The sequence below is a fragment of the Psammomys obesus genome, unplaced genomic scaffold, assembly GCF_907164565.1.
Source record: "Psammomys obesus unplaced genomic scaffold, mPsaObe1.curated_primary_1811, whole genome shotgun sequence".
In the NCBI taxonomy this organism is placed as follows: Eukaryota; Metazoa; Chordata; class Mammalia; order Rodentia; family Muridae; genus Psammomys; species Psammomys obesus.
The window spans coordinates 4,015,022-4,032,302 of NW_026586463.1; positions in this window are offsets into that span (position 1 = coordinate 4,015,022).

Consider the following 17,281-nt stretch of genomic DNA (forward strand, 5'->3'; position numbering starts at 1 on the left):
ACACACACACACACACACACACACACACACACACACACACACACACAGTAAATAAATAAATGAGCAATGTGTCTTTTAAAGGGCCTGGGGTACAAGTCGGTGGAGGAGTGTTTGCCTAACACAATGTAATGCTCTAGGTTCAGTCCCCAAGTATCACTAAAAACAGGAACAGGACAACCTGTCATAGGTTTAACATTGCCTGCTTTGTGCTCCCAACTCTGAGGCTCTCCTGGCAGACATTCTGACAGGGAGTACGATGTGGCCAGCCACATCCCCAAAGCTCATAGGCTACATTCTTTTTCTCCTTGAATCCCAGGGATTCTCAGTAAGACGGGCATTTCCCCATCAGGGAGTACTTTGGAAATAAGATGTTTGTGGTGGTATGGCAACAAGGTATCCTAGTGAACTGAGCAAAGGCGACCACAAATGCAAGACGGCTCCACATTGTGCAGAACTGCAGGCGGATGAGCACTGTCTGTGACCTCCAAATGTTCTGTAAGACATCATTCAGGTGAAAAGCCCATTTACAATCATCTGTGCTTAGCACCCAGCCCTGGTTTACAAGTAAGCACAATATACTTTTGATTTTTCTAGGAATGCAACTACTCTGTAAATTGAGGGAGGCTGGCTCTTTGTTTGGTTGGGGACTTTGCCAAGAGTTATTCACTCTTTCAGGAAAATCATATGCCAGAAGTAATACTGCTCAAGGTTTTGTGTTTGCATTGCCAAAGCTGCCCACCATTCCAGGCTGTAGTCATTCTCTCACTCACCCGTGATTTATAGGTGTTACATGCAGGATAAGTATTATGGTTTTTGGTATAGCTGTACTTAGAAATTGTCATACAAAAATGTGTATTTTTAGTGTAAATGATATTTATTTGATCTTTATATCACAATAGCATAATTACATAAACAATTAATGTACTCGTTCTCTAGATCTGCTGTAATGAAGTATAATATATCCAGCACTGTGGACAAATAATTATTTCGTTATGATTGTAAAAGGCCAAGGTGTCAGTGGGGTTGCTTCCTCTGCAAACCTTGAGGGAAGGTTTGTGCCAGGCCCTGGTCCCCAGCTCGTGGATGATCTTCTACCCTGTCTGATCTACAGCACTTCATTTTATGCTTGTCTCTACATCTCCTCTTTAAGGGGCACATATCTCCAGAAATATTCTGAGGTAGTAGCAGTTAACACTTGAACACATAGGTTTCTGACGGTGTGTGGGGGGGGGGCACAAGCGAACCTACGTCAGTTTTAAGCAGACACAGCATTACTACATATTAATGTTATCTTCGGAAAGCAAAGGAAGACGTTGGAAATGTTTATTGTAAGACAAGGACACTGAGTCTGAGAGTATTGAGAAATTAATGTGATTTCTCGTGAGGACAACAGGAAACAGTATGCTACAGCAGTGAGACCTGCTCCTGACTGCTAACTTCTAGCTTAGCAAGGTTTACCAGAGATATACATGATAAAAACAATCAGGGGAGATTAGAGATAGGAGCTAGCTGGCTAGTAGGCGGAAGAAGACAAGGAAGGGTTCAACAGAGCCAACTTGGCTGTGGGAACAGTGGAGAACTCATGAGTACTTTGCTCAACACCTTTAATGGGTCCTCTCCCCAGGCCTTGGATAATCACCAGAACTCTACTTCACCAGCCTTATTTTTTTCTTTTTCATCTCTAATGTGCCCTAAAGGGTGAGTCAGGCCTCTTTCTGCCCCAGAAATAATTTCATATCTGCTTTTCTTTCCAAGGAATGCTGTAACTTTTTTCCTCCTTTCTCTCCAAATCATATGCAATTTTCAAAGTTCTCCCCATGAAGATTCCTGTAACGGATAGAACTGAGCGATTGGAAGGTAGAATAGAATCTGGAAAGACACATCTATAGGAGCAATGAAGAAACAGGGGTCATGAGAGTACTGGAAGTATGGCTTATACATATGAGTAAAGGTGGAGAAAAGCAAAGAATATATGATTTTATTTTTAAACAAAAGAAGCCTGATAGAAAAGCGAGTGAGTCCCAGTGTAGGTAGCTGGGACACTAATGGGTCTTTGATGCTGATGTGGTTAACTCACTCTGTCCCTTGAAATGAATCGTGTTCTTCAGACTACAAATGCTCATTAAAGTTAATGCATGATCTGAATATGAACTCTCTCCCATGGGCTCATATGTATGTTTGGTCCCCCAGTTGGTGGTTTGGATAGGAATAGCTCCCCTAGATCCATGCGTTGGAATGCTTGGCCATAGGGCGTTATTAGGAGGTGTGGTCTTGTTGGAGTAGGTGTGGCTTTGTATGGAGGCAGGCTTTGAGGTCTCCTACGAATACAATCTCCTGCTGCCTGTGGATCAAGATAGGGAACTCTCAGCTCCCTCTCCACACACCATGTCTGCCTGCATGCCATCCCACCGTGCTTCTCTCCATGACAATAATGGACCAAACCTCTGAAACTGTAAGCCACTCCCCAGTGAAATATTTTCCTTTGTAAGAGTTGCTGTGGTCATGGTGTTACATCACAGCAATAGAAACCCACAGTAAGACATCTAGGTAGTGATGCTATTGTGGGAAATGGCGGAAACTTCAAGGGAGAGGACCTGGCTGAAGGAAGCAGGTGACTGGGAGCCTGAGCAGCTCTAGTCCTTCGCCTTTGCTCTGCTTCTTATTAGCATGAGGTTAAGAACCCCACCACCATACATGTCTACTGCTATGATGTTCTGCCTAAGTGTCTGGGGCCAAGAATCCATGATCTTCACACCCCTGAAGCCATGAGCAAAACAAATACTCCCTGTATTTAAACTAGCTCAGGTGTCCTGTCACAGACAGACATTCCTTAATTCCTATGAGTGTCTCATCACCAAGACAGTTCTCTTTAACGTCCACGTTACAGCTCCCATTTGCTCTTTAGAAACACACACTTAGAAATATCGAACCTCAAAATACACATCCATTCGTTTTATGTTTGTTGTGCTACTTTTCCTGGGAAGATATAAACAAAGTTTTATTTGCCTCAGATAAGTCCCTAAAAATAGATCAAAATGGGAGGTGGGAAGGAACCGGGATGGGTAGAAGGAAGGAAAACTGTAAGCAGGATATATTGTATGATAAATTTTTAATAAAAGGGGGAAAATGAATGGCCAAGTTAAAAAAAAAAAAACAGACCAAAGAAACAATACTACCCAAATGTATCTTCATATCAGGGTGACTTATACCAGCATGAGTAATGAGTTTCTTCCACCATCAGAAAACCCAGTCCGACATGCATGACACACAACATACGTGACAATTCTTGCTGTACAACTGAAGATCCTGTACAGTTAAGGACAGCATCACCAAAGTCTTCTTCCTGTTCCCCAGAAGATTGCTTACTACTCACGAAACCTTACGAACAGGTGCGGGTCTTATAATTTTATGAGCTTTCTGAACCTCATATGTTTTGTTTTTGGTTTTCTCTGTGAAGCCCTGGCTTTCCTGGAACCACCCTGTAGACCAGACTGACCTCGAACTTAAGAGATCTGCCTGACTCTACCTCCGAAGTGCAAGTATTAAAGGCATGTACCACCACCACCACCTAGCAAAGTCTGACACTTACTGTTAGTTTTTAAAGAGCTGCCCTCTTCCCTCCCAGAGAGACTGTTTCATTCGAAGGAATCAGCTATACAGCAATGGTTTAGAACTGAAATGTCTATGAAATCTCATGTATTGAAAGCTTGGTTCTTGATACAGCAATATCAGAGGTAGTGATTTGGGGAGACTACTGGATGATAAGGGTTGTGCCCCATCAATGGGTTGATTTATTGATAGAATCATGATTTTATAGTGATCATGTGAGGCAGTGGAAACTTTTAGAGGTAGGCCTAGCTGGAGGAAATTAGTCATTGTAGGCTGTCTTCTCCCTGATGCCTTTCTGTCACACTCAGCTCTTTGTCCGTGAAATGAGCAGATTACACACATTTCTCGCCATGATTATCTATCTTATCTTGGGCTAAAAGGCAGAGAGTAAAGCCTCTGAAACTGTAGGGCAAATAAATCCTTCTTCCCTTTAGTCATTTTTTTCTCAGGGGTTCATCATAGTGACAAATGGTATTTGTTACTATCTTCTACCAACATCTATACCTTCCTCCCTTTTTTTCTGAGATTACTCATATACTATTTTCTTCATATAGATGCTGAGCTTCAGGACTGGCTGGTACTACCACAGTGCCAGAAATGGCTCTTTAGCTGTGGCCAATGGCTCAAGGATCAAACATATATCTTAAGCACTTTGAATTAGGATTTAGTTTCAAATTATTACTTCAAATACTAGGACAAAAGCTATCTTTCTTCTGCTGGATGTAGAGGAAAGCACAGAATGGAGCTGGCAGCTGATGGGACCCTATTTTGCCATTAAGAGAACTCTGTAAATGACAGTGACAGAGGCAGAAAGAAAATGTGTCCTTTTGCAGCACGAAGCCACTGGATTAGCCTGAGGTTGTGCTGTGTGACACAACTCATCTTTACAGTTCTAACATCTTTAAATCTGGGTTTTCTTTTGCCACTGGAAGATTTTCTTTTGCCTCCCATCATCAATATTTACTTATTGAGCATTTGCAGTGTACTAGAATACAGAAAACATTGTTCCTGCCCTTGAGGAGCTTATAATCTAGAAAAAAGAAACCTTTTTAAAAAATGGCATTTTTGTTTGATGTGCTTTGCAAAGTACTGAGGAAATACTCTGTAGGGAGGGAGCCTTCAATCTGACTTAGCCTCATCATTATTTGAGGAGGGATGAGGAAGGATTTTAAAGGGAGAGGGGTACAGGCCATTCAGGGTAGGATTTCCAAGAAGATAAAAACAAGCTCAACAGAGGATAGCTGCGTGGCAGGAAAGACGATGAGGACAAACTGTGGGATGCCATCAGGGGAAATGGGGTATCTCAGATTCTGAGTGGAGCCAGGAGGATCATGCGGCCTTTCCCCAAATACATGGCTACCCTATTGGAACGGTTGATGACAAGGCAGAGTTAAAAAAAAAAAAGTGACCCTGTGCCTTTGACAAATAAAGGACTGAAATAAAAGGCAAGCTGTAAGAGCATCAGGAAATTCATCAAATCAACAGTGATTTGAAAGCACAGAACTCAATAGTTAATGTTGCCCACTGTCAGGATGGTGAAGATCATTATGGCTTCCTAATTTAGAAAATGCCATAGATAAAATTTTTAAATCTCATTCTCCACATAGAAAAAGAAAAGTCTATTTCAGTTTTTGAGGGGGCCTAAGAAGGGGGAAGAATGTGGGACATGGTTGAGAATGATAGTTATGTTAGAGGTTTTTATTATGATAAACTGCATTCAAAATTGGAAAAAGCCCATTAGCTGCCAAGGAGTAAGGAGACAATTTCCTTTAGAAAAGTCTCAAAAGCAAAAGACCAATTTACCTGACAAGCTGTAAAGAAAAGTAGCTGAAAGTCCATTCATAAAACTTTTATTCCACTTACATGAGCTTTAATACATGTGTTGTTAACAATTATGCTTGGATTGTCCATGAAAAACTCAGAAGACATTAAAACATAACTAGTCACCCTCTCAAATAACTGGAAGGTCCTAACAAACACGATACCTCTCTGTCCATGGACGGAGATACATCCATCCGTGGGCAAGCTACGGGAAGAAGAGAAACATTTCACCATGTGGGCCAATGTAAGCAATGACCTGACTCTTGGCCATTTGGAAGCTGGAGCAGAAAGCACTGACATAAGGCTGCTAACTCTTGTCCTTGAAAGCCTGGTTTTGAAGACTCAACCTAGAGACTAGGAACCCCACTGCAAAAGACTGCAGTGAGAGGGACATCATTCATAGATCACACATTAATCTAAAACTATGTGACCAAGTTTGATAGCTGACATGCAGAAGTCAGCCACAGCAGAGGCATCAGATAACAGGCCATAGAGCGCTGCTAATAAAATATGCATAAGTGGCAAAAGAGACCTGCAAACCTTGAACACACTGGGGAAAATTAGCCACATGTTTTTGAAATTATCCGTCCCTGATCATCCTTCTTCCCGTGTGTGGACTTACAATATTCCCTCATTATCAAAGGACAGCAGAGCAGCTCTCTGTTGTTTCTGATTCTGACTCATACCCCATGCAGACAAGAATGGTGCTAATGATTGCCACCCAGGGATCGCCCCGCATGCCAGGTGCTGTCATGAACATATCACAAGGATTAGCTCACTTACATTTTATAATGTTGTTTGAGGTGGGAACTGATTATTTCCTTTTTAAAGATAAGCAAATTGAGACAAATTAAGTTCACAGACCGGTAAGGTTCCATAGCTCATATTGGGAGGAGTATGGCTCTGATCCCCCAACCTAGCTTTCACTTTTAGCCTGAATGTAACATTATCTTAACTCCATTTTCTGTTGCACCTCCAATTATTTGTGAGAGATTCATCTTTATGCTTCTGAATATATGTCTCTATATTTTATATATTTTATGTCTAAGTATGTACTTGCATGTATATAGATTTTTTCTTTAAAAGTTTTTTTATACAATATATTTTATCATATTTTTTCTTTCTCAGATTCTCCCTGTCTTCCTGTATACCCAACTTTATGTTCTCTCTCTCAAAAAAAATCTTAAAAAAATAAGAAAAGAAACAAAAGTTAAAACAACAAAAAAGAAAAAAAAACCCAATATGACAAAAACACTAAAACAAAAAACATACACACAAAACACAAAACAAAACAAAAACCAGAATCTGTTTTGTGTTGGCCTACTACTCCTAGGCTTGGGGCCTGCACTGTCGTGTGGTTGATAGAGCCATTGACACTTCATTGGAGAAAACGGATTTCTCTTTCCTTGCAGGTATCAATTACAAATACTTTCTTGGTTAGGGGTAGGATTTTATGTCCATTTCTGGTTTAAACCTGTGCAGCTCTTGGGCATATAATTACAGTTTTGTGAGTTTCCACGCGTACTAATCCTGCTGTGTCTACAAGACACTGCTTCCCTGGAGATATCCACAGCCTTGGGCATCAAAGATCTTTCTGCGTCCTCTTGCATAGATCCCCGATCCTTGAACACAGGGTTTGATGAGGGCATCCTACTTAGGACTTCGCGCTCCAAAGTTTCTCACTGTCTGCACAGTGTCCAGCTGTGGGTCTCAGTGCTAATTACCATCTGTTAAAAGACACTTCTCTGGTAAAGGTTCAGTGAGGCACTGACCTATGGGTATAGCAGTGTCATTATGAGTCATTTTCAATATATATTTTTTAAAAATATCCTGATCCCCTAGAGCAGTTGTTCTAAACCTTCCTAATGCTGCCATTTTAATGCAGTTCTTCATGCTGTGGTGACCCCCAACCATTAAAGCATTTTGTTGCTACTTCATAACTGTAATCTTGCTACTGTTATGAATTGTGATATAAATGTCTGTGTTTTCTGATGGTCTTAGGTGACCTCTATGAAAGGGTCGTTCAAACCCCAGAGGGGTCATGACCCACAGGTTGAGAACCACTGCTCTAAGTGGACTTGTGAGCATGCAGCTTTGGAACTCAGCTTCAGCTACTTGTCCTTACCCTAAGAACAGATTTCCCTCCTGAAGAAGACAAAGTATATTTGTCTTTCCAATCATGCTTCTAATTCGCACTCCAAAGTAGAAAGTAGTGACAGATTTTATGACAGCCCTAACATATTCAATGGAATATCTGGTCCAGGGCTAAGTTAAAGAAACACATGATGCAATGGACATAGGTGATTCACAGGTCTCCTCTTTGGGACCAAGCATCACCACATCATGGTGCCCTCATAAGTAGAATAACTGGCCATGAAGATAAATAGCACTTCATTAGGAAGTTGTTGCTTTCACCAGTAATAGGTACAAAATTAGTGTCAAGCCCATCCATGTCATATGACCAAATACTTCTGGCGTAAGCTGAGACAATATACTTTCACATCTCTTTAAGGAGGTCACAAAGTCAGGTGCCCACTCCTATGCCCCCTCCACAAAACAAACAAAAGAATAACATAAGACCAAAAGTGGCGTACAGTGGGGAGCTAGGGCAACGGTTAAGAGAACGGGTGCTCTTGCAAAGGACCTGGGTTCAGTTCCCAGAACTGACCTGACAGCTTACCACCCTGTGTAACACTGGCTTCAGGGGATCTCTGATGGTCTCCTTTGGCCTCGGTGAGCACTCGACAGGCACACAGTGAACATACATACATGTAGGAAAGCACTCATACATATAACTTCTTCAATAGGTCTTTCTCAAAAATTAGTTTCTGGAATGTTGGCGCCATCGCTAAGTACAGTAACCTTATTTATTTAGTAACCTGTAGGCTGGCTAACAACGGCCTCAGTCTGACAATCTCTTTGTATTCTTTTCACCAGACGCTAACAACAAAATGAAATCTGTGTGAATGGAGAAGGGTGAGTTTCTCTTTATACTAATACCTAATTCATGGTCATTGTTAATAAGAAAGAGAGTTAAGCAGTGCTCGTTAGAATAGGTTAGTAATTAAGGTTGCCGTACTTAAGAGTGTCAAAAATCCAGTCAGTTGGTTGTAATAGAGCTCACAGTACCCAGTGACCAAGGATAAAATGTATAACCAGTCTATCAAGGTATATGATGTACGGCCAGAAAAAAAGCTGGTATCTAGTCAAAGGTATCAGCCTTTACTTCTGCCAGGTTGTGGGTCTGAAAATTGGATGAAGATGGGTTCCACTGGTCCAAACGTTTGAGTGTTAAAAGAAATGGGCTTAGACTACTTCTTGGCCTTTTCAGATTCCTCATGCCTCCTGGCAAATCTTCCTTTCTTTACTCATGGGGTGAAGTAGTGAAGTATGTATGTTCTTAACTCTGGTTTCACTGCTGCCAATATTTAAGTGGCCATAGAGTTTTCTCCGTTCAAACCAGCTGTGAATCTGGTAACCATCCCAGTGTTGATGAAAACAATGATGGTGACGCCCTTGCATGGGTGACACTATGTCTTCCATAGAAATGAAGGGCTATGGTAGTTGCCGAGGCGCTCTTACTGGGCTCCGTGAGTTCGGGTGGAGAGAGGGTTGAGCTCCCTGAGCTAATGCAGGCTAAGTGGGTTTATTTGTTTACCAAAGTCAGCAGTCCTTCTGAATTCATCTGTAAATAAATATGAGTAATTAGCTAAGTGGAAAGTGACTGAAGGACTGGAATAGCAGGAGGAGCCAAAGCAAGCAAGGTTTTAAATTACTATTTATGTAGCACCATTTTACTCTTTTTTGTTAAATTCTTTATTACACTTTATTCACTTTGTATCCTCCCTGTGGTTCCCTCCTGCCTCCTGTCCCAATCCCTCCCTTCCTCTACCCTCTGCATGCATGCCCCTCCCCAAGTCCACTGATAGGGGAGGTCTTCTTTTCCTTCTTTCTGATCCTAGTCAATTAGGTCTCATCAGGAGTGGCTGCATTCTCTTCTTCTGTGGCCTGGTAATGCTGCTCCCCCCTCAGGGGGAGGTGATCGAAGAGCAGGCCAATTAGTTCATGTCAGAGACAGTCCCTGTTCCTATTGGAACCCACTTGGATACTGAACTGCCATGGGCTACATCTGTGCAGGGGTCTTAGGTTATCTCCATACATAGTCCTTGGTTGGAGTATCAGTCTCAGGAAAGACCCCTGTGATCAGATTTTTTTGGTTCTGTTGCTCTCCTTGTGGAGTTCCTGTCCTCTCCAGATTTTACTGTTTCCCACTTCTTTCCTAAGATTCCCTGCACTCTGCCCAAAAGTTGACCATAAGTCTCAGCATCTGCATTGATAGTCTGCAGGGCAGAGCCTTTCAGAGGTCCTCTGTGTCAGGCTCCTGACTTGTTCCCTCTTTTCTCCTTCTTCTGATGTCCAGCCTCTTTGCCTTTCTGGATAGGAATTGAGCTTTTTAGCAAGAGTCCTCAGCTCAGTAATTTTCAAGCCTGACACATTTGGTGACTACCCAGTTGATAGAGGAAAACAATGTTTACCATATATGTGTAAGGTTTTACTTTCTTGGAAAAAGAATTTCTTATGAAAAATATCCCAAAGTTTTATTATTTACTTATTATACACTTTCAAATTTTGACAAAATTTTTTTTTTGTATTTTATAGTTAAGAATCTAGGAATGCTTAGGTTTTTTTAAATTTAGAAATACAAACATTTAAGCATGTGATATATTACTTAAGTTAGGTAGGTTATGGCAACACTATTATAGATGGAGAAAATAAAATTAATCATCTCTTAAAATTCAAATTAAATTATAACTAATGAGATGGATCAACCAGCAAAAGCTCCTGTTGTCCAGCCTGGAGACCTAATGTCAGTGTCTAGCACCCATTTGAAGGTGGGAAGAGAAAACCAGCTTCACAAAGCTGTCCTCTAATCCCAGATGCACACTGTGGGATTCATGTCCCCGCATACTTCATGTACACATATGCACTTTAAAAAATTCAAAATGAAACGTGATGCTATATATAAATCTGAGGGGCAGGAAATTTAATCTCAGCTATACTTGGGCAGTAAATAATGTCCTGGGGAAATGATACAATTCAAAATAATCTTTGAATACCCAAAACTGTCTGATGGGGACAGATTGCATCTGGTACAGGTACAGGAATAAGAGTGTATGTTTTTGTAATTGAAAACAGTAATGGTGCTGATTTCAAAAAGGCTTTATTTAATATTTATTTATTTATTTGTGTGTGTCTGTGTGTGTGTCTATGCATCTGTATGTTAAGGGAGGCCAGAAAAGGGCACTAGATGTTCTCCGCTTTGCCTATTCCTTTGAGGCAGGGTCTCCCCTAAACCTAAGGTTTCTATCTGCTCAGCTAGACTGAGAACCAGCAAGCCCCACCCATCTTCCCGTTTCTATCCCTCTCAGAGCTGGGGTTATAACCCTGACTAGTTACATGAGTGCTGGTGTCCCAGCTCTGGTCCTCCTGATGATGCAGCAAGTTCTCTTAACTGCCGAGTGACCCTTTCTACGTTGCTTTCTTACTGTAGCCCTGTGTGAAGAGCAGTACTAACTGTTAACTCAGCACAGACTAGAATCACTTGGGAAGAGACTCTCGATGGGGAACTGATGGAGCTGCCCTGTGAGCATGTCTGTGGGAAACTGTCTTGGTTATGTTAGTTGATGTGGAAAGACCCAGTCAGCTGAGGGGGGTGCCAGTCCCGAGGCTTCGGTCCTGGACTAGGATAGAGAAGGGGATCTGAGTAGCAGCCACACATGCGTTCATTTCTCTCTGTTCTTGGCAACAGTTATGATGTAATGTGACTGGCCGCTTTAAGTTCCTGCCACTTGGATTTCTCAGCAATGGTTGTCCATGGCCTGGAATTGTGAGCTAAAATACGCCCTTTTCCGCTAAGTTGCTTACGTCAGGATCACAGTAGCAGAAGTGAAGCTCAGACGCCATATTTTTCAATTTTTAACAGTGACAATGAAACATAATCTGTTTCAAAACTCTTTTATATTTCTAGATGCCAATACCCATGTGAGCCCAAGTTAACACATTTATTACTTATTATTTAATATTTTTTTTTCTGCTTGGGCTGTAGCTATAAAACCATCAGTTATTTTATTATTTTCTCCACCCTTCCTTATCCTATACCCTCACATATCAATAATATGTATTTCTTTAGCAATAAACTATGAAATGCTAGAAATTATTTAAAGTTCTGTTACTACATGTAACTTCATTTAAACAGTATATACCAAAACATGAATGATATCACAGTGATTAATTATGTAGATAAAAGAAGAGCTTTAGTTACCTTAATTTATGAATTCTATACGGCACCTTGGAATTTTGATCTTGTTTAAAATTCAAAACCGTGCACCAGAGTGCAAGTTGCAGTGTATAATGTTCTTGTTTAGTCTATGAACTTTAGTTCATATGAAAACTAATTGGCTTTATTGTATAGCATATTTTATGTTGAAAATTTGTGTTTGTACTTGGTAACTGTTGTAAAGCTAAGGAGTACATAAAGAAAGCAATCACCATTATCATTAATTCAAAGAACACCTTATCTCAAAGAGGTAAAGAAGCGAAAGAAAAAAGTGTCAAATATGCTGGCTGTGGCCTTAACTCTGGCTCCCTGAGTATCACAGGTTTTAAGCAGGGGATTTCACAGTCATGGGGATAGCTTCTGTTGCTCTAGGATAACTGAATACTGCCCGCAAGTAAAAATGGCCCAGTTCTGACATACTGGATACTTCTGTTTTCAGCTCTGTGCTTGTTTGCTTGGTTTTGACAAAAGTTTCTATTTTAGTTGGGGCTCTATTGCTGTGAAGAGACACCATGACCAGGGCAACTCTTAGGAAAGAAAGCACTTAATTGGGGCTGGCTTATTAGTTTCAGAGGTTTGCTCCATTATCATCATGGTGAGAAGCGTGGCAGTGGCCAGGCAGACTTGGTGCTAGAGCTAAGAGTTCTACATCTTGCTCCACAGGCAGCAGAAGCAGACTGTGTCGTAGCTTGGAAGACTGCAAAGCCCGCCTTCACAGTGACACACTTCCTCCAACAAGGCCACACCCACTCCAACAAGGCCACACCTCCTAATACTGCCACACCCTATGAGACTCATTCAATCCTATGAGTCTATGAGGGCTATAGTTATTCAAACCACCACAGTCTCCAGACATAGCCCTAGTGCTAGGAAAAGCTCAACTTTCCAATTTTTTTTTTTTTTTATGGCTTGTTAGAAAAAGATGACTTAGAATGGGGACAGAAATTTGTAGTAAGCATCTCTTAGTTTTGTTTTGAGATTATAAATGTAAAACACAATATGATGATTAATTTTAATTAGCTGGGCTAATTGATGAGTGCAGGGCTGATAAGAAAACATTTGTGGGTATGTCTTTATGGGTACTTGAAGAAGAGATTAGTGTTTGAATCTGTGGAGTGAATAAAGAACATTGTTTTCCATAGTCCTCAGAACACCAGTACAGGAGGCATTCCCCCATCATCCACTGAAGACCTGGATAAAGAATAGGAAGGAAGGCTGTCTTTCTCTTGAGCTGGGACATCCCATTCTCCTCCCTCAACCATCAATGTTCCTGGTACTTGAACCTTTGGATATGGGCTAGGATTTAAACTTTGCTGCAGCTGGGTTCAGCTTTTCTGCAACTTTAGTTTTATAGTTGGCAGTGGTAAGGGCCTTTCATAATCAGCATCCACAAAGCCTTCATGATTAATCTATTTCTACATTGCTTTCTCTATAGATACATATATCTGCTCTCTGGAAGATCCTTACTGATACTCAGAGCTGGTTGTGGGGTCTTTGTGTTGTCTTGTTTTGTTTTGTTTCCCACATTAGTGGAGTACTGTAGACTTTTATTTCAACAGCAATTCTTGTAAGCACAGAGTTATCAAGTTAGAGAAGGAAAAATGATTGCATTTGTGGTACTTTTAAATCACACAAGCATAGCAATATTACACACCACTTGAGTCACTGCATGTTAATTACAGTGTGCCTTTATTTTTTGCGGGATATAACAGTATTCATCTTGATTATTTTATTGTTCTGTTAGCTTGTTGGTAAAATGTGTTATTGTGAATAATGTGGGTGATAGTGTGTCTTTTAAGATAACAAAAGATCACAAATTTATATGATAGAATACATCAATTAAATCACCAAGTGTGAGCATGGATGTTTTAAAAACTACCTACCCAATTGTGCACAATGTTATGCAAGGAGCTTAAACCGCCCTACAGAATACAGATTTTTGTCTCTGGAGGTTTTCTTTCTTTTTCTGCTTTTTGTTTTCTTTTGTTTCGTTTCTCAAGACAGGGATTCTCTGTGTAGCCCTGGCTGTCCTGGAACTCAGATATCCTGCCTCTGCTTCCCAAGTGCTGGGATCAATGGCATGCGCCACCATGCCTGGCTTCAGGATGTTACCATATCAGCGATGCCCTTAGTCTTTCACTCAGAACATGCTGGGTAGTGGCCAGAGTTTTCTATATAAACATAGAGAACAAGCTGCTGCTTCTCAGAAGAGGCCCATGGAGATTCTTTCAGGTCTGTGTCATTCAGCAAAGGTGAAAAACCTTATTAGTAGTGCCACAAGCCAGGGGTGGATATCCCAAAGCAAAGCAGCCTTTGTCTCCAACTCCACCTTGTACCAAACTAATCATCACAGCCAAGTGGCTCCCGACAGACTGCATCACCCTTCTTGAACCACACTCTGCTCTCCTCATCAGTCTCTGCGATGTCCCAGGCAGAACTCTGTGAACATTCAGTGTTAGCTCTCTTGCTCCCCACAACTCACCTCACCAATAAATGAACGAGTTGATTCCTCTCTGTTTTAAGCTGGATTTCTGTTCTGCGGCCAACGCTGGAATCTTACACTTTGTCTCAATTGTTCCAGTCCTAGAATTCAGTACCTAGGGAGGAAATGCCCATCCCTTCTTCAGTCCACTTAGTTCAGGTAGAGACACCGATTTACTTTGGTGGCCTCAGACTACAATGGCATAGCTTTGCATGCAAGTGAAAAATGAGAAACTTCCAGGCAGAAAATCCCACAGGTTTTCTCATTCCTCACCTCTCTTTTGTTTATCCTCCTAGTCCTTTCTTGGGTTTGTTATGTCCTAGCTTTGATACAGCAAGTTTTCCTGCAAAGTAGGCAGTTACTGTGTGTGTGTGTGTGTGTATCTGTATTTATTTACAACGCTAAAGATTAAACCCAAGACCTTGTAAATGTTGGGCAACCACTGTTCCATTGAGCTTCCCATGCCTAGCTGCAAAGCTCTTTAGCAACCCCAGTGGCAGCCCAGGCATGACGTGTCTCTACAGTGTCTTCTCTACTTTCTGTTCTTCACCAGCTGAGCTTCCCATCCTTACACTCTAAGCTGCAACAACCGAGGTCTGCATACTTCCAACTTATCCACTCAATCCAGCTCCAGCTAACTCTTTATATTCTTACAGGATCTTCCTGAATCTACAGGCCCTTCTTAGAAATTAACAAAGTTTCATTTTCAACTGATAAAGCTTGGGTATTTCATTTGATCCTGGCATTACTAATTTAAACTCAACTTTCATTTCCTCATGGAACTAGTGGAGATAAAGCTGGAGGACGGCAAATGGTACTTCTGATGTGTTTGTATTGAGTGGGCTTTGTGTAGGCTGACATGAGGGCCCAGTTACAATTTATAACACCAATGTTGTAAAGTATGTTCCTGTAGACTCAATTATTGCCTTAGAATAAATTCTTCTTAGAATTTAACTAGGTCTCTCTATATTTGTAATTGGCTGCCTCAGTGAATGTGTATTAATTAATATATTTCAATAGGTTTTCTTTTAATCGTGTTAAATAATCATACTGCCATCTGAGGATGATGATAATTTTATTCCCATTTAAATATATATGTGTTATTTTTATTTTTATGTTATTTCATGAATCAGAACATTGAAATAGTTTGAAACAATTGTGATAAAAAATGAGTTATAAATTAGAAGGATGCTGACCATTCACATGGATCCTGGACCCCTTTCTGAGCAATGCTGCAAGCACGGGAGGAGGCTTCTTGTCCAGAACAAAGGACCAAACAAGGACAGCAAAGCACAGAATAAATCGATAATGCATCATAGTTGAGGATTTTAATAGTGACTCATACTTCAGGAGTTTTTAGGGAATCACAGCTACAGACATAGTGGCATAAGTGGGGGAGAGGATAGCAGGGAGAAAGAAGATTGAGGGCTGGACCTGCTTAGTCCTTCAGTCAGGCAGGGAGAAAGTTTTAGACTGGGCTTCAGGAAGAAGCCAGAAAATAGTATTATCCATCCGGACCAAGGAGACTGTAGGACACCCTGAACTTCTGGTACTCAATGAAGGAAACAGATGGAGGTACAGTAACAAGACTTTTGTCCACGGCGGAGGTTAAGTTTAGAACTCCTGAGCAGAGTAAAAAAGGGCATCTAATTGGCCAAATAAGAAGCTGAGACCCAGGAAGGAAACTGTGTCAGTAAGTGGAGGAGAATGCTCCCAGGAATGAGCTGTTTGCTCAGGCTAAGCACTCTTCTATCAGAACAAAGCATCAAGGGAAGGAATGGGCGTGAGCTGCAAATGGGGCCTGGAGATAGGGAAGACAGATGTTAGTGCTGGATCTCCACACAGAATCCACCCTGCACCTGCATGTTAAACTGTTCCCTGAGGAAGAGGGATGACTGGCAGGTCTACTTTATTTGTAGCATTCTGCCAAACCCAAGCACAAGGCACCTGGTTTCTTCTGTTGCTTAGCAACAGCCACCTCCTTGATTACTGAAGTTAGCATAGGTTTTTTTTTTTTCTTTTTCTTTCTCCACTGTCCCCTACCCCAACCCCGTAGCTATCTACTCTGAAACCAGGTATAAGAGGCCTACAGAGTAAAAGACAGAGGCCTTGTTGTTCAATCAGTTACAAGCTGACTTGCCACTGCAAGCAAGAGCATGCTCAGTACAGCTCCAAGTACCAAAGCAACAGGACTGACAACATGCTGACCCCAAATGTGGAATAAGAGAGTGAAGAAGGAAACCCTACTTATATTATTAACCCCAAAGCAGAGAGGTGGGAGCACGAGATGGAGGTGAGGAAGGTGATGGGAGGGAGAGAGGGGGGAGAATGAAAGAGAGTCAGATAAAGTCATTTTAAATATTTAAAGAAACTTTGCTTAGACATAAAATAGCATCTCTTCATTATTTCCATTCTGGTGTGAAAATTACTCAGTTCTATCTAAAACAATGGAAAACATACATCTTGTCATTCAGAAAGCCCAAAACTTACAAATTGATGTGGCCAGATGTTTTTCAAGAGTTACAGTGCCTAATTAAATGGTATGATATGTAAACCTGGGGCAATTTGTTTGCAAGGTAGGGTAAGGACCAAGTCACGGATGAGAAAACATGATACAGAAAGTCCCCAAACTCACTTTGTAAAACTAAGGGTAGCTATTTCAGAGCTTTATTCCACTTAGAAGAAAAGATAGAAAATGTGCCCTCCCCCCGTAAGACCACCTTTGGTGGGGAGTGCTTAGGAGCAGAGCAAGAAGAGGAGCAGATCCATGTGCCCTTTCAGGAAAGTGACTTGATAATACTCCGCAGCCCCAGCACGTGGGAAAGCCTGCCCGCGCATCCTTCCTTCCGTTGTGGATGTGGAAACTTCTTTTACCATTAGATTTTACTCATACTCAGGTCAATCAAAGTCAATAAAGGAAGAAAACTAAGTAGTCTTTTTGTCCTTTGTGTCTTTAATTATGTCTGCTTGTTAAACAGAGAATTTCTGAAAAAAATATTTTACTTATCTCCTCTTTATTCAATGACTTACAG